The 27428-nt window shown below is 46.6% G+C and overlaps 1 long non-coding RNA gene across 1 annotated transcript; it reads right to left on the bottom strand.

Annotated features, from left to right (window-relative positions):
• Positions 1-5138: 5138 nt before the first annotated feature.
• On the bottom strand, positions 5139-27189 carry LOC136526820 (uncharacterized). Its single transcript, XR_010776598.1, has 4 exons — positions 26775-27189; positions 26556-26667; positions 26208-26270; positions 5139-5269 (listed from the first exon to the last, which is right to left on the bottom strand). It is a non-coding gene; the product is annotated as an uncharacterized lncRNA (long non-coding RNA).
• Positions 27190-27428: the final 239 nt, after the last annotated feature.

The raw sequence follows: 27428 nt of genomic DNA on the forward strand, positions 1-27428 counted from the left end.
CAGGGGATGCAAGTCAAAGCTTTGTGAGGTGGGTGTCGCATCGACTCTCTTCATCGGAGTAGCCTACGACTACAACTCTGTCGTTTTAAACTCCACTCCATGCCCCTTCTTGGGTGATGTTAGTAGAAGTTTTGTGACATCGCAGTCGAGTATAGGTTGTTTTATGTACTCGATAGGTCTTTGTTATTGTACACCCAGTAGTCTTTGATACACATCTTTGTTATTGTACACCTTTCAAATGTACGTAACATACTGGACTTATGAATAAAGATTTACTTTTTAAACAAAATGTAGGCTCATGTCGTTGTGGTACTCAAATTCTACTACGGTGGTGGGCGACCGGGTGGACGAGACCCTTCAGACGAGCCGTGTGGTGCAGTCAATTTTCTCCATCCAACTTCCAACGCCGTTTTTGGGAGAAGTGTGCTCCACTACGATCATGGGAGACATGGCCTCACCTTAACTCCTGCTCTCACTCGGTGCAATCATAGGGAAATCCAATGGACGCCTAGCTCACCTATATATCTGTCGGTGCGAAAAGTGACCAACACGTAAATATTTGTAGTTTTGCCGTATGTTGTGATCAGATGTGGCCTAGCACTCAATGACACAGGGTTCATACTGGTTCAGGCAACGTGCCCTATGTCCAGTTTGAGTTGGTTGGTGACTTTATTCCTGAGCCCAGGTGCTCGAAGTTTGTTGTGGGTTACAAATGAGTGGGAGTAAGATGGGGGTATCAGAGGTCTAGTCGGACTTCAGACCGAAGGGCCGAGAGTGACGGGAGCTCTGACGTGCACTAAGTGTTCGAACGTATGCTCTATTTGGCTTTGGAGTGTCCAAAGCTAGTAGAGTATCGGAATGATCCATCTATTGTTCGTTGTTGGTTGTTCGAATCGTCCGAATCGACCGTCTTTCTTTTAGAGAGAGCGCATCCCCTTTTATAGATGAAGGGGACAACTTTACTAGAGAGAGTATGAGAGAAAGAGTGTGTGTGTGCTACCTAGTCTTGTTGCCCACGCCGTCGGGTATAAGGTGGTTTGTCGGCGCCCATATACTGTTGATGGTTGGATGCATGTGGTCGGTTCCACTGCATTCTTTTGGTATGGCCAATGTCGGCACCTACCATACTGTAGGATAAATGTTGGCGCCCACAACACTGTTCATGTTCTGACATGTCTGGAAGGTTGTGGTGCATCCTTTTGACATGGCCTAACAGTACTATTCTGCAGGTGTGTAGGGTACGGTCCTTGATATTGCGGTTGACTAGAGCGCCCTACCTTACTTGCTCTGTCTGTTTCCGAGGTCCTCACCGAGAGGGCATCCCCAGCCGGTCATTCCCCAGTCAGCTCCAGTCTCCCGGTCAGAGAAGAGCTATAACCAAAGGTTCGGTGTATTCCCGGTTGGAGAAGCGGGTTGGAGTCGGAAGCGAGCATTGTCCTCAACTTTGTTAGGCCTTCCGGTCAGAGAGGTGGGCTAGAGTCGGAAGCAAGCGCTGTTTCTCTTTGGCCAGGCCTTCCGGTCGAAGAGGCAGGCTAGAGTCAGAAGCGAGCGTCGTCCTCTCCTTCGCCAGGCCTTCTAGTCGGAGAGGTGGGACAGAGTCGGAGGCAAGCGTCATCCCTTCTCGGCCAGGCCTTCTAGTCGAAGAGGCAGGTCGGAGTCGGAGGCGAGCACCGGTCCTCCTTGGCCAGGTCTTCTAGTCAGAGACGTGGGTTAGAGTCGGAGGCAAGTGCCGGTCCACCTTGGCTAGACTGGATCGCCCTTCTGGCCTGTCGTTAGGTTTTTGGGCCGGCCCAGGAGTTACACGTCGTTCACAACTGAAAGGTCCTAATATGGCTAGAGGGGGGTGAATATCCTATTTAAAAATCTACAAATCAGCTAGAGCAATTTGATTAGTATAACAAATAGAAAAAATACAAACTTGCTCTAGCTCTACAAGGGTTGCAAGCCACCTATCCAACAATTCTAGTTGCTATAATCTCTAGACACACAATTTGCTATGTCACTACTCACTAAGGGCTCTCACACTTGCTACACTAAAGAGCTCCACTAGATGAACTTAAAACAACAAAGCAAGCTCTCAATTCTAATTACACTAAAGAGCTTGCTACAACTAATTTGCAAGAATATAAATGAGTGAGTAGGATGATTATACTGCTGTGTAGAGGAGTGAACCAATCACAAGATGAATACTAAATCAATCACCGGAAGAATACCAAAGGGCAAGAGACAACCAATTTTTCTCCTGAGGTTCACGTGCTTGCCGATACGCTAGTCCCTATTGTGTCGACCAACACTTGGTGGTTCAACGGCTAAGAGGTGTTGCATGAACCTCGTCCACATAATTGGACAGCGCAAGAACCTACCCACAAGTGAGGTAACTCAATGACACGAGCAATCCACTAGAGTTACCTTTCGGCGCTCCCCCGGGGAAGGCACAAGACCCCTCACAATCACCATGATCGGAGCTAGAGACAATCACCAATCTCTGCTCAACGATCCTCGCTGCTCCAAGCCATCTAGGTGGTGGCAACCCTTAGAGTAACAAGTGAATCTCATAGCGAAACATGAATACCAAGTGCCACTAGATGCAATCACTCAAGCAATGCACTTGGATTCTCTCCCAATCTCACAAAGATGATGAATCAATGATGGAGATGAGTGGGAGGGCTTTGGCTAAGCTCACAAGGTTGCTATGTCAATACAAATGGCCAAGAGAATGAGCTTGAGATGGCCATGGGGCTTAAATAGAGAGCCTCCATGAATAGAGCCATTTAGCTCCTCACTGCAGTGAAAACAGGGCAACCGGACGCGTCGGTCAGATCGACCGGACGCTAGACCCCAGCGTCTGGTCGCACGATGTGTGCCACATGGCTCCTGCTACAAACGCTGATCGCCCAATCTCAATAGTCATTAGTACATTTAAGTTGTGACCAGACATGCTGCTTGAAAGTGACTGAACACAGGACCTCAGCGTTCGGTCGTTTCCAATAAGCTTCCATTCAAGAAAAATCATGATCGGACGCGTCCGGTCATGCCGACTGGACTCACCCAGCGTCCGGTCACTCGGCGTCTCCTCTATGCACTGCCACGTTAGTAGGACTGGACGCACCCTATCAGCGTCCGGTCACTAAGTGACCCAACGTTTGGTCGAAGACCGACGCCAGCGTCTTCATGCTTCCACTGACCGGACACGCCGGTCCTACCGAGACCAGCGTCCAGTCACTTATAGTGACCTCCGTCTTTTCTGTATAGAGCACCGGTGGCACCGTCGGACTGTCCACACTCTACGGGCAGACACTCCGTCGGTGAAGTTCCTAACCCTTGCTCAAATGTGCCAACCACCAAGTGTATCACCTTGTGCATGTGTGTTAGCATATTTTCACAAAAATGTTTTCAAGGGTGTTAGCACTCCACTAGATCCTAAATGCATATGCAATGAGTTAGAGAATCTAGTGACACTTTGATAACCGCATTTAGATATGAGTTTCACCCATCTTAATAGTACGGCTATCGATCCTAAATGTGATCACGCTCGCTAAGTATCTTGATCACCGAAACAAAATGGCTCCTACAACTTATACCTTTTCCTTGATGTAATAGAACCGCCCAATTTATACAAGATCAAGTACGGCTATCCATGCTAACATGTTGACATGCACATACTTTCACTTATATAAACCCGGTAGTCTGCCGAGTGTCATGAAGGACCTCGGTAAATCAACATCACAACCAAGCTCACGTGATTAAGCAAATACACATCACATACACAGAGTTGCAGCGAAAATAATATTACAAATGGGTTCACAAATAATAGTAAAAGTTTGGATTTCAAAACTGATTATTGAAAACAACATAGCTTTCAAATGATTACATTAATATAAGTTCCAAATACATTGCTAGCATAAGTGACATCCTCAGACAAAAGCATATAGATGAGAAGTAAATATAGAATCATCGAGCCCACCGGCGGTTAGCCACCATCTTCAGTAGGCCGAGAACTTCACCTGCAATATGGTGGGATAAACCCTGAGTCCTCGAATGTACTCAGCTAGACTTATCCATCATAAACCAGAAATAAAGTGACACCAAGGATCATGCAAGGCTTTATCAGTGGATCTTGCTAGACAACCTCTTTGCATAAAAGCTTGAGTAATCATTAGCATTATTAACCTATACTAGCAGTGGCTTTTAGCCATTTCCTACCATCTATATTAGCACCTGTACTAATCAATCACTTGATTAAGTTGCAAACAATAATAACCATATCGGTATTTCATGGCTCATTATCATTATCATCATCATCATTTAACCATATCTTTAAATTTAGTGAATCTACGTTGCCGCTGCTCAGTCAAGTTCTCACTATCCGGGAGAGACGGCGATTCGAATTGATTCCTATCTAGCTAGAGGGGAATTCCTAACACAAACCCTGCTTCCCTCGTCAGGGTCACAAACAAGTAACCTTTGGTACAATTCAGGAGTCGCGGGTCAGATCAGTGCCGCAAAATCAGAGAACCACTCTGCCATGAGTGCTCGATGACTTAACCCGCCCTTGGGCTTACGCCAATGGCTCTCCGCATATCCTTATTGCCATCCAGATTGCAACCAACTGCTCGCGCTCCCAGTCTGAATCGAGCTACTAGGCTTCATGGTCGGAATGAGTTATCCGGCCAACTAAATGTTAGGCTGCGTTCAACATGACATGAGGACATACAACGTATCGGTCCTTAAACGACACAGATAGGGATAGATTCACACCCAAGACCTCCATGCCTTGTTGCTGCACTACCATCATCCCGTCCGGTCTCTTTTCATTATTAACACATGGTTCTTTTCCATGATAGCAAATATAGCCATCTGTGACCAGAGCTCATCCTACATCTCGCAGGTGATAGGAAATCACCCGACTTCTACCGGTCTAAGGATAGCTAAGCATCATTCGATCCTACACTTAATTATGATTCATAGGATTTTATCTGGACAAGGTAAGGATATAATGCAACAATTGGTTCCAACCAATTCCTATACTTAATGCATCATCAACAATAAAAGATACTCAAGATATTTGTAAAAATATGGGAGACTTAGAATGCTCCGGGGCTTGCCTGAGATCCAACACTAGGTTAGTGTTTGTTAGACGACACTTGCTCGGTGAGCATCTCCCATCCTAGCACTTGTCTAGTCCTTCCATCTTCGAGATAGGTCCACCATACACCGTCTTCGGGTTTGGCTCTAACATCACGTCGTTCATGTGGTTCATCTAGCGTACCTAGATGAGATGCAAGATGCAAGTGCATGAATAAAAGAACAGCAATACGAGATGCATCACATAATCTATTATAGAAAGGTAGTGAGCATATCAAGCATGGTACCCAGATAACTTGAGTTAAGCTATTCTATTGAAAACATCTATCACAATTTAAGATCTCAGGTAACTTAATCTAACACCATGAAAGGCATAAGTTACACTTAGCAACACATAAGGCAAAGCAAGGTGAAAGCAATCAACTTATAAAGCACAACACATAATTTGGACAGCAGCACAGATAACACTTGTTTCACCCATAACTGGAGATCCAAACAATCAAAGAAGGTGATCCTAGACTTTCTGGAAAGATAATGAAATTTCCTACAACATTGTTATTATCACCAAAAGCTTATTCCAAAGCTAACTAGGTCAAACATGCCAATGTTTCAGATCTGCACAGAACTAGGACAGAAAAGTAGTAGTAGTTTCAAAATGGCATAACTGGAGTTACAGACATCAAACAAGCATGAACCTTAGCTTTATAGAAATCTTATTAAATTATCTAAAACATGTTTATGATCATCACAAGGTGATTCCACCATTAACAAGGTCAATCAAGCACAATTGAGCGCCTCTGTCCAGACTTGGATAGATTCTGCCATGCAACTTCACAAGCTTATAACTAGAGCTGTACTAATCCAAAAGATATGCAACAAGACAATATGAAAATCTTATGAAATTGTCTACAATTCATATTTAATCATCCCAGCATGATTCCCAAGTTAAAAGGGTCAAACAGTCACATTTATCAAATCTAGTCCAGAAATTCCAGAGAACTACAATTTCTAAAGACCAACTTAGAACAGTCATAACTCACAAAATATTTAGCCAAATGCCATGAAAAGTTAACACAAGATGGTTAAGTGAGTTATATACAACTTTCTTATTATCATCTTAAGATGATTCTACAGATAACCAGGTCAATTAATCCAATAATTGCATCTCTATCTAAAACATGGACAGAAACTGACATGCCACTTTAAACAGCTATAAATGGAGTTATACATGTCCAATAAATGTGGTTCTAGACTTTTTAGAAATATTAGCAAATTTTAAACAACTTTGTTGTAAACACCTAAAACTAATTCTATTATTAAGAAGGCCCCATAGTAAGAACAAGGAAACCCCCTCTGGGTTTGGGCAGAAATAACCACAGAGATTTAAGCAAGTATAACTCAAGATCTACTTAACCAAAATCATGATATTTTGCTTTTTGAAAAGATTAAGAAAAGTACTACAACTCATGTATTATCATAAAGTCATGATTCATAACTTAACTAAGCCAATTAATTCAAACATGCAGAACTATTCAGAATAGGAGCAAAACAGTACAGGTAATTTGTTATTTTATAGATCTTAAACTATCAAGCCTAAAATATTGAATTTTTTTCCAGACATCAATAATAACCTTAGTAGTACTCCACAAAAAGTTCACAATTATTTGAGCACAACAACTGCAGTTATAAAAAAGACAAGACACAACTAGTATTAAGAACCTAACTGCATAAATCTCTTTTTACAGCAAAATATTTAAACTAAAATATGACATATTATAGATCTACTGCATATATGATTTCACAAGGATTCCAAAAAGTCCACATTTGTTATTTTACGAGTTTTCTACTAATTACTACGAATTTTCAAATTTGATCATTCAAATCTATAAAAACCAGAGAAAAGGAATTATAAATCTTGCATCGGGGTCCCTGCGGAAAACACAAATTAAACGCTTGTGGACCGGTCCTTTTTAGCACTATTCAAACGAGTCACATGTCCTTCACTTAACCCCCTAGAGAACCTTCTATTTCCGTGCGTGGTCCTTCTTCTTCCTCACCTGGCCAGAACAAGGCAGCTCGCCGGCGCTCACGCTTCCGGCCACCGTGGTGCTCACCGGTGGCGGAGGGGTGGCGGAGCACCAAGGGAGCAAAGCGAACCCATGGGGCTATCTTGCTTGGCCCAAGTTGGGCCAGAATGGCCTGGCCATGGCAGCGGCGAACTCAGCCCACCTCGGCCATGGTGGCGTCCGCGCACGACCGGCAGTTGCAGCGGCGAGGCGACAAGGCAATGGCGGTGGACGGCAACAAGCGTGTAGCTGGGCATGGAGAGGCCAAGGGGCAATAGCGCTGGTAGCAATGAGCTCAACGGCGGCATCCATGGCGGCCACGCTCTAGCACGCGCGCGCGACTCCAGAGAGCAAGGGAGGAAGAGCGAGAGAGGCCCGACATCGCTTCTGGAGGGCGCAGGGACACGGAGCGGAGCCAGACAAGGACGGAGAGGCCGGGGCATGGTAGTGGAGGCAGACCACACAGCAGTGAGCAGGGGCGCATGATGGCCACGTCCTCAACACGCATCGTCCATTGACGCAAAATTCCGAATAGGTGGTGGGCGCCGAAGTGGACATGGTGGGGAGCCGATTTGGGCCGCTTCCGGGCCGAATCAGACATTGGGACAAAAACAAAGTTTGTTCACCTTGGCATCTCTATATTTCTTATTTAAGTTGCCAAGTCATTAGAGCTCTAGATCAGCGAATAATTAGTGTCCAATTAGCAAGTGTCAACGCATTGACAGCGATTAGCAAACTCCAAAAATTGATGGTCAAGACAAGGTCCAACGAGTGCCATCTTTATACATGCTCTTCGCCATCATATACACTCCAACTTTTATCTTTGGACCAAATTGAGTTGCTTAACAAAATTTGGAGAACGCAGAATGCCAATGTCAACGACGAGTCGACGATGAATTCCAGACTTAGAAAAATTCTAAGTACCGAAAACAGCTGCCGATTCAACGTCTGAGCATCGATTCGCCTTAGTTCCAAGTTGATCTGGCTCTTGATCCAAAACCAAAGTTTGTTCTACGCTACTCAAACTTCAACTTTTATTTAAGGTGCAACTCCATGCAAGCACTGTAAGTGATTGATCAACACAGGTCAAAATAGCATCACGGTAAAGCTTAAATCCGAGTTTTAGACCGATTGAGGTATTTTCTTGTCTTCTGCTCAACATGAACCCTTCATGACTATTGTTGTAGAGTTCAATTAGAGTCATTTGGGCAAGGTTCCAAGGTTTGGTTGATGATCTAGAATTCCATTCACTTTATAAAACAATTCATGCAAGGACATAACTTGTCATTTCATGTGACTTCTTGATTCCAAACTTCATGAAACTTTTCCATGGATCAATATAGATGGATATTGATGCGAGACATATGAAACAAGTACATCCAGCATTACTCGAGCATGCTTTTTGGAAAGGGCAACATGTAAGCAATGGTGCATGGTCCAAGTTTAAGTGGTGGCTCATTTTCATATGTTTGACCTAACATCTCCATCACCACTTAACATGCCATGGTTGAGTTTAAACCCATTGCTTAACTGGTGACAAACACCTAGGGTGTTACACTTGAGCATTTTGTTTTTCTCTTTCTTCTTTTCCAGTCCAAGCACTTGATCATCACCATGGAATCACCATCATCATGTCATGATCTTCATTTGCTTCACCACTTGGAATGTGCTACCTATCTCATGATCACTTGATAAACTAGGTTAGCACTTAGGGTTTCATCAATTCACCAAAACCAAACTAGAGCTTCCAATCTCTCCTTTTTTGGTAATTGATGACAACCCTTTCACAAAGATATGAATTGAAATTCAATTGAATCCATGTTGCTTGCCCAAGCATATTTACCATGTGTAAAAGGATATGGACAAGTTTCATGAACCCCAAATGGTAGCAATTGCTCCCCCTACATGTGTGCTAAGAGTTTGGATGGTAGCTTGCACATATGCTTAGATAGGAAATATAGGAGACAATGTCTACCAAATGATGCTAAGGTATAAGAGATGGACCTTTGAAGCGTGATACCAATCGGAGTGCACCAATATACCATCCTTAGCACCATTAGTAACTAGACATACACAAAAACTATAATACCCTATGAGATCAACATTACAAGCAAGGGTCTAGTTTCCATACGATGAACATAAGTCTAGTTACTTTAGCCTATGCATGCTAGTTTTTCATTTTACCATTCAAGCATATAACTAGCATACACCACACAAGCATAGATATTGAAATTTTAAAACTTGTGCCATGCAAGCAAATATATGAAATGCACATTCAAATACAACATACAAGTTTATGAGCTTGCTTCCCCTACTTGTGTGCATTTTTGATTGATCCCCTTACAATGTCATTTCATTTGTTTTCATTTGTTTGCTCCTCCTATCTTACTATCTTTGTGAATTTCTCCTTACAATGTCATTTCATTTGTTTTCATTTGTTTGCTCCTCCTATCTTACTATCTTTATGAATTTCTCTCCCTCTTTGTCAACAATTAGCACAAAAGGTGAGCTCAAATTATAGATAGGTTGGGGTGAAACCATGTGAAAAGATGATCATTTTCTCAATTTGGTTCAATCTAGAATACTTGCAAAAGATATTTAACTCGGTTTGATCCAAGGACAAGCTTCTTCACACATCTAAATAAGGGTTATCTTGTACCATGTTGAGTTAAACACTTATAGCTTATTTTATAGATCAAACACTAGGTTTACAAGCCCACAAACATGTCATATGCTACCACTAGATCATTTCAAACATACAAGCAATAATGGTACCATACAAGCATCAAATTCATTTGATTTTCATGAATGAGCCTAGGACATGATAGAAATGACTAGATGCACTAAACAAGTCCTTAGCAATGGATGGATGACATGTCAATCAACTTTACCTTGCTTTGCTCAAAGGAGAGGCATGTCATATAATGGGGGGGGGTGCATCAACACATATTTGAGAAGTCAAGTATGTTCAATTCATTCCTTAGCTTGCAAAACCTCTTTTCATCAAGTGGCTTGGTGAAGATATCGGCAAGTTGATCTTCGGTGCCCACACTCTCAATGCAAATATCCCCTTTTTGTTGGTGATCTCTTATGAAATGTTGGCGGACATCAATATGCTTTGTTCTTGAATGTTGAACCGGGTTGTTGGTGAGCTTTATGGCACTCTCATTGTCACATAGCAATGGCACTTGCTTGAATTTGATTCCAAAGTCACCCAAAGTAGCCTTCATCCATAGTAATTGAGCACAACAACTACCGGCCAAAATGTACTCTGCTTCGGTGGTTGAAAGTGCCACACTATTTTGCTTCTTGATGACCAAGACACAAGTGATCTTCCCAATAGTTGACATGTGCCCGATGTGCTCTTTCTCTCAACTTTGCATCCCGCATAATCGGAGTCCGAATATCCAATCAACTCAAATCTTGCTCCTTTGGGATACCACAATCCAACATTTTGTGTATGCTTCAAGTTCCTCAATATTCTCTTTGTTGCCTTCAAATGACTTTCTCTTGGCAAGGCTTGAAATCTAGCACACATACATACACTAAACATCACATCCGGACTTGATGCGGTCACGTAGAGTAGGCTTCCAATCATAGACCGATACATCTTTTGGTCCACCATGTTGCCACTAGCATCACTATCCAAGCTTCCACTTGTCCCTATTGGTGTACTAATGGCTTTAGCATCATCCATTTCAAACTTCTTGAGCATGTCCTTATATACTTGCCTTGACTCACAAATGTGCCATACTTCATTTGCCTGATTTGAAGACCAAGGAAGTAACTAAGCTCTCCAATCATGGACATCTCAAACTCACTTGCCATCATCTTGCCAAACTCCTCACAAAAATCTTGATTTGTTGACTCAAATATGATATCATCAACATAGATTTACATTACAAACAAGTCATTTCCAAGCTTCTTGGTGAAGAGAGTGGTGTCAACCTTTCCCATCTTAAATCCCTTAGAGAGTAGGAAATCCCTCAATCTCTCATACCATGCTCTAGGTGCTTGTTTTAATCCATACAAAGCCTTTCTCAACTTGTAAACATGGTTGGGTTTCTTTTCATCTTCAAAACCAGGAGGTTGCTCAACATACACAAGCTCATTGATGTACCCATTGAAAAATGCACTCTTCACATCCATTTGGTACAACTTGATGTTGTGGGCACAAGCATAGGCTAACAAGATCCTAATTGCTTCCAATCTTGCAACTAGGGCATATGTTTCTCCAAAGTCAAGACCTTCAACTTGAGTGTAACCTTGAGCCACTAATCTTGCTTTGTTCCTTATTACTATCCCATCTTGATCTTGCTTGTTCCGAAAGACCCACTTGGTTCCAATTACATTATGATCCATAGGTCTCTCAACTAACTCCCATACTTGGTTTCTTGTGAAGTTGTTTAGCTCTTATGCATAGCATTGACCCAATCAACATCCTTCAAAGCTTTATCTATCTTCTTAGGTTCAATGGATGATACAAATGAGAAATGCTCACAAAATGAAGCCAATCTTGATCTAGTTTGCACACCTCTTGAAATATCACCAATGATAGTGTCCAATGGATGATCTCTTACAACAATGGTTGGTTGAAGCACTTGCCCTTGATTGCTTGCATTTGATTGATCACTTGGTTGAGATAATGAACTAGCCACTTGTTGTTGATCTTGCACTTTGTCATCATTAGTACTTGCTTTAACTTGATCATGAGAACCACTAGCTTGCACATTTGAGTTAGAGTGCATTTGATTCTTGTCATCTTCAACATCAATCACTTCTCTAGGCCTTATATCACCAATGTCCATGTTCTTCATTGCATTGACTAATTGAGTGCCTCTTACATCATCTAGATTCTCATCTTCCTTTTGGGAACCATTTGTTTCATCAAATTCCACATCATGAACCTCCTCAAGAGTACCACTAGCCAAATTCCAAACTCTATATGTCTTGCTAGTAGTGGAGTAACCAAGCAAGAAGCCTTCATCACATTTCTTTTCAAACTTGCTCAATCTAGTGCCTTTCTTCAATATGTAGCATTTACAACCAAAAACCCAAAAGTATGCTATGTTGGGCTTTCTTCCATTCAATAGCTCATAAGGTGTCTTCTCCATCATGGGGTGACAATAGAGTCGGTTGCTATAATAGCAAGCCGTGTTGATTGCTTTGGCCCAAAATGAATGACTCACAATTGTACTCACTCAACATTGATCTTGCCATATCAATCAAAGTTCTATTCTTTCTTTCAACTAGGCCATTTGATTGTGGAGTGTACTTGGCCAAGAATTGATGTCTAATTCCAAATTCATCACACAACTCATCAATTCTAGTGTTCTTGAATTCACTACCATTGTCACTTCTAACTTTCTTGATAGTTGTTTCAAACTCATTATGAATTCCTTGACAAATGATTTGAATGTTGCAAACACATCACTCTTGTCAACAAGAAAGAACACCCACGTGTATCTAGTGAAATCATCCACAATCACAAATCTATATTTGTTTCCACCAATGCTAGTGTATGTGGTTGGTCCAAACAAGTCCATGTTTATCAACTCAAATGCCTTAGATGTGCTCATCATGCTCTTCTTAGGATGTGTGTTACCAACTTGCTTTTCGGCTTGACATGCACTACATAGCTTATCCTTTTAAATGTGACATCTTTCAAGCCTCTAACTAAGTCATGCTTGATCAACTTGTTCAATTGTTTTATTCCAATATGACCAAGCCTTCTATGCCATAACCAACCCATGCTAGACTTAGTGATCAAACATGTTGTCAATTGAGCTTCTCTAGCATTGAAATCAACCAAGTATAGATTCCCATATCTAAATCCTTTGAAAATCAAGTTAGAGCCATCTACACTTATGATCTCTACGTCATCCACACCAAATATGCACTTGAAACCAAGATCACACAATTGAGCTACCGATAATAGATTGAAGTTCAAGCTCTCTACTAGTAACACATTGGAGATACTCAAGTCATTGGATATTGCAATCTTACCAAGCCCTTTGACCTTGCCTTTACCATTGTCACCAAACGTGATACTATCAATCCCATTGCTCTTGTTTTCATTGATTGAATTGAACATTCTTGGATCATCGGTCATGTGTTGTGTGCACCCACTATCAAGCACCCAATGCCTTCCTCTGGCTTTATGATTGACCTACAAAAGAAGATCAATTCTTTTTAGTTAACCAAACTTGCTTGGGTCCTTGAAGGTTAGTTACCAAGGTCTTTGGTACCCTAAATAGCCTTCTTCTTTGGGTCCACAATTGGTGTACCAATGAACTTAGCCTTCACACCATTGGCACCCTTAACAAGCATGTAACAAGAATCAAATTTAATTGAGGATACATTAGGTAGCTTGTTCTTGTTAATCTTGTAATTTTGCTCTAGGTGCTCATTCACCTCCTTCTTGAGGGTCTCATTTTCCACCATTAGTGAGGCATCACAAGTGAGACCATCACTCAAAGGTGAGGTAGACGTAGTAGTGCTACAAGAAGTGTTAGTGGGAGCAACTACAATGGGCTTATAAAAAGATTCATCAATAAGATCACATGGTAGTCCCACATCATAAGACATAATCACTTGCTCCTTCTTGGCTTCCTCTATTTTGACTTGCTCGATGAGAGAGGAGTGAGCCTTTTCAAGCTTAGAGTGAGCTTTGCCAAGCTTCTCATGGGCTTCCATTAGCCTCTCATGAGTGGCATTGAGCTCATCAAAGGATTGCTCAAGAAATTTGACTTTCTTGCATAATTCTTTGCACTCCTTTCTCTTCATTTTAACACAAGTGTGCACTTGCTCACACATGTCCAAGAGCTCCTCCTTGGTGTACTCCTCCTCCTCATCATCATCATCATTATCACTCCTACAAGCATCACTTTCACATTCATCATCATCACTCACATCATATTTTACCTTGGTAGGCTTTGCCATGAGGCATGTCGATGGAGTGTCAAAGATGGAGGGCTTGTTGTTGATGGCGATGCTTGCTAGTGCTCTCTTGATAGATTTCTTATCTTCATCACTAGAGCTATCACTATCCGAAGAGCCATCACTATCCCATGTGACCACATAGCCTCCACCTTTCTTCTTCTTTTGGAAGGTCATTCTCTTCTCCTTTTCTTTCTTGTCCTTCTTGTGCTTCTTCTTTTCATCCTCATCATTGTCACTATTGTAGGGACAATTCGCTACAACGTGATCGGGGCTCCTGCAATTGTAGCATCTTCTCACATATTCTTTATTTTTGGTGTGATCTCTTCTCTTTCTTGCACCATAGCCCTTCTTCTTCATGAATTTTCCCATCTTGCGTATAAAGAGGGACATAGCTTCATCATCAATATCACTAAGATCATCATCATCACTTGATTCTTTCTTGGACTTTCCCTTGTTCTTGGATGATGATGAGCTAGCCTTGAATGCTATACTCTTCTTCTTCTTCCTTCTTGTCATCCTTGTCATCCCCCTCTCTTTCCATGCGGTATGTCTCTTATGTCATGACATCACCTAGTACTTGGTTAGGGGTAATCTCCTTCAATCCTCCTCTTATGATAAGCAATCTCAACATCTCAAATCTTGGAGGTAGGCACATTAAGAACTGATGGGAGACATCATCATCCTTGATCTTCTCTCCCAAAGCCTTCAAGTCATTGACAATTACTTGCAACTGATGGAACATCTCTAGAATGCTCTCATCATCCTTCATCTTGAAGCTTGTCAACTTATCCTTGAGAATGTACAACTTGGCACTCTTCAACGCCGGTGTGCCCTCATATGTTTCCTCCAATCTCCTCGACACCTCATTAGCTCTTTCATAATCCTTGATTTGCTCAAACACCTGGGAATCAATGGCATTGTATATGGTGTTGAGAGCCATTGTATTGCATTGCTTGTTGGTCTTGTCTTGGTTGGTGGGATTGTCGGGATCAATGATAGCATAGTCATTCTCGGTCACCTCCCATACAGTATTGTGGGTTTGTTGGCACCCACAATACTATTGATGGCTAGATGCATGTGGTCGGTTCCACTGTGTTCTTCTGGTATGGCCAATGTCGGCGCCTACCATACTGTAGGATAAATGTCAGCGCCCACAACACTGTTTATGTTCTGACATGTTTGGAAGGTTGTGGTGCATCCTTCTGACATGGCCTGACAGTACTATCCTATAGGTGTGCAGGGTATGGTCCTTGATATTGTGGTTGACTAGAGCGCCCTACCATACTTGCTCTGTCTGTTTCCTAGGTCTTCACTGAGAGGGCATCCTTGGCCGGTCATTCCCTAGTCAGCTCCGGTCTCCTAGTCAGAGAAGAGCTATAAGTAGAGGTTTTCGATGTATTCCTAGTCGAAGAAGCAGGTCGAAGTCAGAAGCAAGTGTTGTCCTCTCCTTTGCTAGGCCTTCCAGTCGGAGAGGTGGGCTGGAGCCAGAAGCGAGCGTTGTTCCTCTTTGGCTAGGCCTTCCGATCGAAGAGGTAGGGCTAGAGTTAGAAGCGAGCATCGTCCTCTCCTTCGCCTAGGCCTTCAGTCGGAAGAGGTAGGGCCGGAGTCAGAAGGCGAGCGTCATCCCTTCTCGGCCTAGGCCTTCCTGGTCAGGAGAGGTAGGGTCAGAAGTCAGAGGCGAGCGCCGGTCCTCCTTGGCCAGGCCTTCTAGTCAGAGACACGGGTCAGAGTCGAAGGCAAGCGCCAGTCCACCTTGGCTAGACTAGATTGCCCTTCTGGGCTGGCCCAGGAGTTATGCGTCGTTCACAACTAGAAAGGTCCTAATATGGCTAGAGGGGGGGTGAATAGCCTATTTAAAAATCTACAAATCAACTAGAGCAATTTGATTAGTATAACAAATAGCGAAATATAAACTTGCTCTAGCTCTACAAGGGTTGCAAGTCCACCTATCCAACAATTCTAGTTGCTATAATCTCTAGACACATAATTTGCTATGTCACTACTCACTAAGGGCTCTCACACTTGCTACACTAAAGAGCTCCACTAGATGAACTTAAAACAACAAAGCAAGCTCTCAATTCTAATTACACTAAAGAGCTTGCTACAAATAGTTTGCAAGAATATAAATGAGTGAGTAGGATGATTATACCGCCGTGTAGAGGAGTGAACCAATCACAAGATGAATACTAAATCAATCACCGGGAGAATACTAAAGGGCAAGAGACAACCAATTTTTCTCCCAAGGTTCACATGCTTGCCAGCACGCTAGTCCCTATTGTGTCGACCAACACTTGGCGGTTCGGCGGCTAAGAGGTGTTGCACGAACCTCGTCCACACAATTGAACACCACAAGAACCTACCCACAAGTGAGGTAACTCAATGACATGAGCAATCCACTAGAGTTACCTTTCGGTGCTTCGCCGAGGAAGGCACAAGACCCCTCACAATCACCACGATCAGAGCCAGAGACAATCACCAACCTCCGCTCAATGTCGCACGATGTGTGCCATGTGGTCCCTGCTACAAACGTTGATCGTCCGAGCACTTGATCATCACCATGGAATCACCATCATCATGTCATGATCTTCATTTGCTTCACCACTTGGAATGTGCTACCTATCTCATAATCACTTGATAAACTAGGTTAGCACTTAGGGTTTCATCAATTCACCAAAACCAAACTAGAGCTTTCAACAACATCGTCTGCTCACCCGAGCTTTTGCTAGGAAGCAGGTCCACAAGGGACCCTAGGTTTATGAACCCGATAGGAGCCCCCGAGCCCCCGAGCGATTCGGGTAGAATCATCTAGGGGATTTTTCATCTTGACGGCGGGTGCGCATGAGCGCACCCGCGGGTGTAGCCCCCGATCCCTCGGGCGATTCGGGTAGAATCGTTTGGGGGGTTTCGTTTTGCCAGCGGGGGAATTTTTGTTTTGACATCGGGTGTGTGCGAGTGTAGCCCCCAAGCCTATGTTCGACTGATGAGTCGGTTGGAGGCTAAGCATCTTGGTACTCTTTCCTAGGGCCACAGACTGTTGTTTAGGGTGTTCGCCCATGTTTGTCCCGCTCACAACCTGTGCGGTCGGTTGATTTCTCGTGTCGGTGTCGGGCGACCTGAGCCCCTGAGCCTCATTGGGCTTGGTAGGGGTTGGTCTAGTTCTGTGTGTTACCCTGTCCGTAGTTTTTGCAACCAGAGGGGCTGAGCTAACATTGCTTGCCTTGATGGCTCGAGAGATGCGCTTGGTGAACTCGCTAACGGGTACGTTCGAGTGGAATCCAGGTCCATCGTTTGTGACGGGGTTGGCATAGCCCTCATGTGTCATTCCACTGCTCCTTAACCCACATCCTGGTAGATGCCCGGGTCATTTTAGAGACTGAATCAAGGGCCCATTGGCCTCCCCTCGATGGAGATTTTGTGGGCATGGCTTGAGGTTAGGATCGAACGAGAAGGTTGAGATGACCCTGTCTATATTGGAACAAATTGGGCTAGGGCCGCTAGGGCTCATCTGCGTTTTCTCCCCTGGCTCTGTTTGACGTGAGGTGGCCTCAAGCCCTTCGTAGGTCCAGCCTTCGAACCCCTGGTTAGTCGTTGCTCATGTTGAATGAGGCAACTATCGCTTCGTGACTCAACACAGGAGCGTTGTGATGCATCAATTGCATATGCGATGCTTTGAATGTATGGGATGAATGAATGATTGTATGAATGAATGTGTGAATGCATGTATGAGAATGGATGAATGAATGATCATGCATCAGAAAAAATAAAGAAAGAGGGATCGGTAGAGTTACCTTGATGACTCGAGTGACAGGTTTGAGGAGTTCTTATCGAATATGTTCGAATGGGATCCACAGTTCATCGTTCATGACGGAGTCGGTATGGCCCACATGGGGCATCCCTCTACTCCTTACCTATCTCTTGGTGTTTCGCCTAAGCTATCGGATCGACTTAGGAAACTCGTTGGTCCCTCCTAGGGCGGAGATCCTATTGTTGGGCCCATTTAGTTCCTATCTGGGAAGGTGGAGGGCCTGCCTACGTGCGGTTGCACCTTGTTTCCTACACTCAGCATGTGGTAGTGGTGGGCCATGCCAAGGCCACGTCTCATCTAACCAGATGCCATCTCGTCGGGTAGGGCGCATCCTATCGGTCAGGACACGTCCCACCACATCCCATCAACATTGAATGGGGGAAGGGAGAGGGGTTTTTCACCCCAATCCTTCGCCTTTCCCCAACTGTTGTGCCTCCTCCTTAAATAGGGGAAGGGAGAGGGCTTTTGTCTTGTTCCTTCGCCTATTCTCCAACCGCCGCCTCTCCTCCTTCTTCCTCCTCACCCAGTGTGTTCGTGTGCCATGGCGGTTCCTAAGCGAGAGAGAGGGTAAAGTGAGGGAGAGGAGAAACTCATAGATCCGTTCATGAATCTAGAGCACAATGTCGAGCTGTAGACCATCAAACGTGGATGAGACGGTGCTGGCTGCCTTCATCGAGAAGGGGCTGCTTCTACTGAAGGAGGTGGTGCACTAGAGGGCTCCCACAGGGGAGGCTTTTCTGTGATCTTGGTCCAGTAAGGTCGTCTCCTTCCTCGCCTTCCATGAGCATGGGCTAGGATACCCCACGCACTGGTTTCTACGTGGGCTCCTCAATGAGTGGGGCCTGGAGCTATAGCACCTCAATCCGACTAGGGTGCTGCACGTCGCCGGCTTCGTCATGGTCTACGAGGCCTTCCTCAGGATGGAGCCACACGTGGATTTCTTCCAGTGGATCTTCATCGGGCGGGCTTTGTCAGAGGGGAAGTCGACCAGGACCGCGCCAGTTAGTGGCTTTGCCCTATAGAAGAAGCTGAGTTTGTCGAGCTCCTACCCCGCATACACCCCCTGCGACTCCAATCGGGGGTGGCATGGGGAGTGGTTCTACATAAGGAACCCAGTGGAGGTGCTGTTCCCGCCGTTCACTGGAAGGAGACTGGAGAGGTAGGAGAGCTGGTTGTGGGGCCCCTCTAGCCGGCAGAACAAGCTAGAGATCATCAGGGCAAAGCTCCAGAAGCTATTGCAGCATGGCCTTGATGGGGTGCGGGTGTTCCACACCTTCTTCCATCGTTGGGTTGCCCCGCTGGCGGAAAGGACGCGGCCGATGTGGTAGCCAATTTTGCAAGAAAATCGGCGGCATTGTTGTCCTTTCAGGGGACATGGTGTAGCTCGATCCCCTGGAATTTATCCTCCAGCTTGTGCACCTCCTAGCAGTACGCTGTCATGAGGGGGCTTTTGCAAGAGGACTCCTTCATGACCTGGTCGACGACCAGCTCTGAGTCACCATGGACGTAGAGCTATGTAGCGCCGAGCTCAATGGTGATGCACAGTCTGTTGATGAGGGCCTCGTATTCCGTGGCATTGTTTGAGGCTGAAAAGTGGAGGTGGATTGAGTAGCAGAGCCTACTCCCATCCAGGGAGATCAGAACCACATTGGCCCCCAAGCCGGGCGCCATTACGGACTCATCGAAGTACATCGTCCAGTACTCGTGGGTGACGTCTGGGGTCTGCGAGAGTTTGAGACTTAACAGCGGTATAGGGGATATACCTGATGTCGTGGCCCATTAGCTCGAGTGCCCACTTGGAGATTCGTCCCATGGTGTCGCGGTTGTGGATGATGTCTCTGTGCGGGTATGAAGTGACGATCGAGACTTCGTGGTCGGTGAAGTAGTGTAGGAGCTTTTGGGTCGCCATCAGCATGGCGTATAGGAGTTTTTGCACCTAGGGGTACCGGACCTTGGGGTCAGTGAGTACCTCCCCGATGAAGTATACGGGTCGTTGGACCTTAAGGTGGTGTCCTGGCTCCTCCATTTCAACGACTAGGGTGGCGCTCACCACGTGGTTGCTTGCCGCGACATAGAGGAGGAGGGGTTCTCCCCGTTTGGGAGCGACGAGGATTAGGGCCAATGTCAGTGACGCTTTGAGGCTCTCCAAAGCCTACTGTGCTTCCTTAGTCCAGACAAAAGCGTCCATCTTTTTGAGAAGCTTGTAGAGAGGTATCCCCCATTCGTCGAGCTAGGAGATGAATCAGCTCAGGGCGACCAAACAGCCGGTGAGACTCTATATGCCCTTGACGTTGCATATAGGGCCCATGTTGGAGATGGCCATAATTTTTTCGGGGTTGGTCTCAATGCCACGTTTAGACATGATGTATCCAAGTAGCTTCCCCTTCGGCACCCCAAAAACACATTTTTTGGGATTCAATTTGATGTTGAACCTTCGGAGGTTCGTGAACGTTGCAGCCAAGTTTGCGATCAGGTCGCAAGTTTGAGCCATTTTGACCACTATGTCATCAACATAGATGGTGATTGTTGGTTTTGGCCGCTCAACTTGGTCAGGCTAGTCGAGCGGGTCGATTTGGTCGGTGAAGCATTGCTGCATGCACCGTTGATAGGTGGCGCCAGCATTCTTTAGACCGAAAGGCATGGTTGCATAACATTATGAAACATATGGAGTGATGAACAAAGTTGCGAGCTGGTCGGACTCTTTCATCGTGATCTAGTGATAGCCTAAGTAGGCGTCCAGAAAAGAGAGGATTTCGCATCCTAAGGTGGAGTCGACTATCTGGTCTATGCGTGGTAAAGGAAAATGGTCCTTCGGACATGCCTTGTTGAGGCCAGTATAATCAACGCACATTCTCCATTTCCCGGTCTTCTTTTTTACAAGAACAGGATTTGCAAGCCATTCGGAGTGGTACACCTCTTTGATGAATCCGGCTGCTAGGAGTTTGGTGACCTCCTCGCCTATGGCCCTATGCCTCTCATCATCAAAGCAACGTAGGCATTGCTTGGCGGGCTTCCAGCCTAGGATGAGGCATAATGCGTGCTTGGCGATCTCTCGTGGTATGCCCGGCATGTCAGAAGGTTTCTATGTGAAGACATCATGATTGGTGCGTAGAAAGTTAGTGAGCTCACATTCCTATTTGGCCGAGAGCTGGGTCTCGATCCGCACTATCTTGGTTGGGTCAGTGGGGTCGATCCCCACCGCCTTAGTTTCCTTGAGTGGGTGGAAGGCAGTCGATGAGGTTGGCTTGTGGGAGTTTGGATGAGTTGATGACGGCAGTGGCGAGCTCGTAATGCTCGTGGTCACACATGTAGGCGTGCGAGAAGGTGCTACCCACAGTGATGACGCCGCTCGGTCCCGACATCTTCAACTTCAGGTAGGTGTAGTTGGGGATTGCCATGAACTTGGCGTAGCATGGACACCCCAAGATGGCATGGTAAGACCCCGAGAAGCCCACCACCTCGAAGGTAAGCACCTCCGAGCGGAAGTTCGCTCGGTCGCCAAACATGACGGTTAGATCGATCTGCCCTAGCGGGTACGCCTATGCTCCCAGGATCATGCTGTGGAAGGAAGAGCTCGTCGGGCGGAGCTCTGACCAAGGGATGCGCATGGCGTCGAGGGTGTCGACATAGAGGATGTTGAGGCCGCTGCCTCCATCCATTAGCACCTTGGTGAGGTGCTTCTTGCGAACGATGGGGTCGACGACGAGCGGGTAGCAACCTGGTTTGGCGACGTGGGAAGGATGGTCCCTCTGATCAAAAGTGATCAGAGATTCTGACCAGCGAAGGAAGGAGGGGACGGTCGTTTTGGTGACGCATGCCTCTCTATAGCACACTTTGTGCTAGCACTTGGAGTAGATGGCATGGGACCCCTCGAAGATCATGATGCATTCCTTAGGGTTAGGAAAGTTGTCCCCATCCTTTCCCGCTGCGCCTCCTTTCTTGGCTGCTGCCTCCTTGCCCTTTCCTTCTTTTGGCCCGCCAGCCTATCGTAGAAAGCGCTTTAGGAGATCGCATTCCTTGTAGAGGTGCTTGACGGGGTAAGCGTGGTTGGTGCATGGGCTATCCATGAGCTTGTCAAAGTGGTTAGGGTTGCCTTGTTGGGGCTGCTTGCCCACGCGATCAGCTGCTACGACCAACGCGGAGTTGGTCGGTCGGTGCCGATCCTTCTTGTTCTTCTTGCCCCTTTGCGTGGATTGGCCCTCGTCTTGGTCCTCACGCTTGGCCTTGCCCTTGTCCCGGCCTCTATTGAAGACCGCTCCGACCGCCTCCTCGTCGGAGGCATAGTTTGTGGTGATGTCGAGCAGGTCACGGGTGATACGAGGCTTCAGGCAGCCAAGCTTATGGATCAGGGACTCATAGGTTGTCCCGGAGAGGAATGCACTGATGACATCCACATCGACGACATCAGGAAAGGAGTTGCATAGCTTTGAGAACCTACGAATGTAATCCCATAGGGGCTCGTTGGGCTCCTGTTGGTAGCTCTTGAGGTCCCAGGAGTTCCCAGGTCGGACATACGTCCCCTGGAAATTCTCGACGAAGATCATCTTGAGGTCTGCCTAGTCGCGAATGCTGTCATGTGGGAGGAATTCGAGCCATGCTCGAACATGTTCCCCCACGTAGATGGAGAGGTATTGAATGATGAAGTGGTCATCATCCAGTCCTCTAGCTCAGCAGGCAAGCCGAAAGTCTTCGAGCCATATACCGGGATTCGTCTCCTCAGTATATTTGGTGATGTTGGTAGGCGGTCAGAAGCGCTGTGGGAACGGTGCTCTCTAAATGTGTTGGCCAAAGGCCCATGGTCCCGAGCCATCTGGGCTAGGACTCTAGTCATTGGGTTAGTGACCACACCTGGGGTGCGTTTCACCGCTCCCCTTGATGGTCCGGCCGGGGCCCATGTCGCCTGCTCTTACCACCGCCCGATGGATGTCATCATCATGTTGGGCCCGACGTCGGTTGCTGATGACGCTGCGAGCATCTCAGTTTGGCCCGAGGCGTTCGCACATAGGCGGCTGGTGCGGAGCGGGCGCCGGGCCAGGCCGTAGCGTAGCTATGCCCTCCTGTTCCATGCTCAGCGACTATAGTGGTGAGCAGATGGAGCGATTCGTCTGGTGCGTCCCTACTCCCCTAGTGGGGAGAGAGGCCACGAGTTGGTGTCATGATGCGGAGCTTTCCTCCTATTGAACGGTAGCGGTCTCCACCAGCGCCTGGAGGTTCTAGTGGACCGCCCTGCAAAAGCATCGCCGCCGCGTCGATGTTCTGGCTAGCCTGAGCGAATTGTGGGGGATCGTTCCCCCCGTTGATGATGTTGTGCTGAACCTGGCGGGCGTGACCCCGGGCGCCACTCGCTGGGTTACGCGCAAGGGGCGCAATGTGGTGTGCCAAGCACGCCGGCGCAGGTGGCGGCTGGTTCTGTCGCCTTTGTCGTAGCTCCTTGTCGTGCTCCTGTGCACACACGAGGGCCTTCGCATGAGGGTCCAGAGGGGTGTGGGTCTGTAGAGACTCCTCTACCACTGGCAGCTGTCCTGGGACGTCCGTCATAGCGCACTCCTAGGACAGAGGGTGGCTGGGTGCCACGACATCGCCAATGCTGGAGCCGTTGCTCTCAACCTCATCATCCATGAGGTCGTGGAAAGAGGCAGGAGCATAGCTCGCCATCCCCATGAATTTGGATGTGAGGGGGCAGCGCCAGCATCCTTCGGAGCCCCCGCGCGTACACGTCCATAGGGGACACTATGCCGTAGGGGAACCGGTCGCATGGCAGTCACGGTAGGGACAATGGGGTCCCTCCGGAGAGTCGGCAGAAAATATAAAATAGCGAGTAAATAATAGTATGTACGTTACTCACAATGGGGTTTGAGCCTAGCGTAGGCTCGGAGCGAAGTGGAGGCGCCTCGTCGTTGAAGTTGACGGGTGGTCCAGAGCCGTCGGAAGGCGCTCCTCCTTCGACGAGCGCCGGGACAAGTGCCTCCTCGCGGAGGTGAAGCACACCGAGCCGGTCAGCGACGAAGTCTAGGCTTCCGAAGAGGAAGGCCTAAGATGGTTCAAAGACAAGAGGAACCCACATCCCAACAGGTGGGAGCGCGGGAAACTCTAGCGAGCCAAGGCGAGTCATATCACTTGAGCCTGCCATGTCGAAGATGGCGAAAAAGTGGGCCATCCGATGACCAAAGGTGTGAACGTACGGCATCTTCCCCACGGACGGCGCCAACTATCGGTGCAAAAAGTGACCAACACATAAATATTTGTAGTTTTACCGTACATTGTGATCGGATGTGGCCTAGAACTCAATGACACAGGGTTTATACTGGTTCACGCAACGTGCCCTACGTCCAGTTTGAGTCGGTCGGTGACTTTATTCCTAAGCCTAGGTGCTCGAAGTTTGTTGTGGGGTTACAAATGAGTGGGAGTAAGATGGGGGTATCAGAGGTCCGGTCGGACTCCGGACCGTAGGGCCGAGAGTGATGTGAGCTCCGACGTGCACTAAGTGTTCGAACATATGCTCTGTTTGGCTTTGAAGTGTCCAAAGCTAGCAGAGAGTATCGGAATGATCTGTCTATTGTTCGTTGTTGGTTGTTCGAATCGTCCGAATCGATCGTCCTTTTTTTGGAGAGAGCGCATCCCCTTTTATAGATGAAGGGGACGGCTTTACAAGAGAGAGAGAGAGTGTGAGAGAAAGGGAGTGTGTGTGCTACCTAGTCTTGCTGCCCATGTCATCGGGTACAAGGTGGTTTGTCGGCGCCCATAATACTGTTGATGGCTGGATGTATGCGGTTGGTTCCACCGTGTTCTTCTAGTATGGCAAATGTTGGCGCCTACCATACTGTAGGTAAAATGTCGACGCCCACAACACTGTTGGTGCTCTGACATGTCTGGAAGGTTATAAAGTACCCTTCTGACATGACCTGACAGTACTGTCCTGTAGGTGTGCAGGGTACGGTCCTTGGTATTGCGTTTGACTGGAGCGCCCCGCCTTACTTGCTCTGTCCGTTTCCTAGGTCTTTATCGAGCGGGCGTCCCCGGTCAGTCGTTCCCTAGTCGGCTCTGGCCTCCCGGTCTGAAGGAGCTACCAAGCTGAAGGAAGCTTTGCCTTGCAAGCGGGAGTGCCAATCTGAAGGAGCGGAGCACATCTACATCGTTTTCATTATGTAAGTCTATAGGGAGCAGAACCTTTATTCTCCTATCTATGTACCGCTTGTGTTAATTTTTGAGTTGACACAGTTGTTATGTTAGTGTCGCTTCTTATTATAAAAAGTACTCTTCGTTGTGGACATGATAAATGGTGTGTAATGATTATATTTGTATGGTGTTTGTTCAGTAAGTTATTAAGCCCATCTGAATTAGTAAATAAATTGTGAAAACCTTATACAATTATGTCACCGTCGGATGTAAGGGCCATTGTCTGTTTTGTCATCACCGCCATAACACTCGCCGTTGGTGAAGCAAACAGCCAACACCGCCGCTATTCGTCTCATGCGGCAGGGGTGAATAGTGTATCGCCGTCGAATGGTACTGCAATGCGACGGTGACCATTACCGATGACCAGACGGTTCATACGCTAAAATGATGGTGATGTCCACCTCGACACAGACGCGTCGAGCGCCAAAGCGATGGTGAACACGCACTTCACACAATCGGGTCGTTGTGCAAGGCGACCGTGATCCTGATCAATGATCAAAACGGCGGTGTTAGTGTACACCCACATAGGCGGGTCGTGGTACAACACGACGGACACAACGACCTGATCACAGATGGATCATAAGCCAACACGGCGGTGTTAGTGTATACCAACACAGGCAGGGTCGTGCTCCAATGCGACGGAAACAACGACCTGATCACGGACGGATCATAAGCCAACACAGCGGTGTTAGTGTATACCAACACAGCTGGGTCGTGCTCCAATGCGACGGCAGTAAGGACCTTATCACGGACGGATCATAAGATAATATGACGGTGTGAGTGTACACCGCAGACGGTCTAAGTAGGGACAGTGATGACTACGACTATCACTGCCGACAGCTTACTACCGAGGCCGAAATTGGACTGTGATAGGGGGTTACGACGTGGCTGTGAAAGGTGTGAGTGTAGTAGTGAAATGCTGACCAGAAAGCATGAACTGTATATTCAAGTATCACTGGGAGGAACAAAATACAGGATGTACAGAGGAGGCATCAACGAGGGCACTCGACAGGCAACTGGAAGAGCTGCAACCTGCATCTAGATGCAGTACCATTTGCACCGTGCACATGAAAATCACTGACCACATAACATTCACATTGAAGTTAGTAAACAAAACTGGAGGGCAAACTCACTTGCACATGATGATTTTTGAGCCCCGTATCCTCCATCCTGCAATTCCCATCTATCAGCAGCGACTTGAGTGCACCGGGGAACAAAGAACAATCAAGGATAGTCAAGCTTTCACTTCAAAAAAGGATAGTCAAGCTGGAGCCCAAAAAAATGGTGGCATTGAAAAGGATAGAACAAACAGGCCAAGCATGTTGACAGCACCAAGTAATCAGATGTAAAATTTGCTTCTCAACATTTTTAAGCTAATAACAAAATATCAAAATCTGAATGCAGATGGCTTGATGTAAAGGCTTAGCCAAAAATAAATTCAAAGAGCATCACCGAATTTAAAAATATGGTACAAATCCTACCTGTCTGCTCCTTTTGCAAAAAAGAAGAATTTGACTATCTTCATCCTGCAGAATTACAAGCATTCGTATACTTTTGCTATTGAATTCCAACAGATTTGGAATCTTGAACTCCCTGAAATCATACTCACGTATTATTAAGACAAAATAATAACAATAAGGAAAAACAATAAAAAACTTAATGTCGAGTAATCAGGCGATGTTGAAACAATCGAGTCGTACCATGTCCATGGGTTTGTAGTAGGCGAGCAGCCTGCTCTCGACCACGATGCACGAAGTAGCACGTGTGGAAGAAGAACCTGCCGATCTTCCGGTGACCGTAGCGCACCATCCATCCTTCATGAGTGCATGGCGGCCATGGAGAGCTCGGCGCCAGCCACCGCCTTGGACAGCTCGCTGCTCCTGGCGGTGGCCGCGACGTCCTTCAGGAGATGGCGGCGACTGACTTGGGGAGCTCACCGCTCTTGGTCGCCCTTGCCGCCGCGGCCTCCCGCCTCGACACGTCCTCGCCCGACGGCGGCCTCGCCTAGCAGCGGCGCGCCTCACCCCAATCGGCGAGCGCGCCTCGATCGCCGTTCCCGGGCCCGTCGCACCTACACCGGCAGCGGCGCCTGCTTTGCCATAGATACGACGTGGACCTGATTGAGCTGGAAACAATTTTGAAAGCAAAAAAGCAAATTTATGGATGACCCTGGATAGAGCGGGCGTGATCTCATCTGCCAGTTTTTTTTTTTCAGGAAAATCGATTGGAGGGCGTGGGGTTCGAACCCAGGATCTCGTGGGATTCAATCCCTCGCCGCGGAGGGAGTGGTGGGGACGGTGAGGGTGCGTTGAAGCCTGGGGATCCAAATAACATCGAGTTGAAGCCTACGAGGG

The sequence above is a fragment of the Miscanthus floridulus genome, chromosome 19, assembly GCF_019320115.1.
Source record: "Miscanthus floridulus cultivar M001 chromosome 19, ASM1932011v1, whole genome shotgun sequence".
Lineage (NCBI taxonomy): Eukaryota > Viridiplantae > Streptophyta > Magnoliopsida > Poales > Poaceae > Miscanthus > Miscanthus floridulus.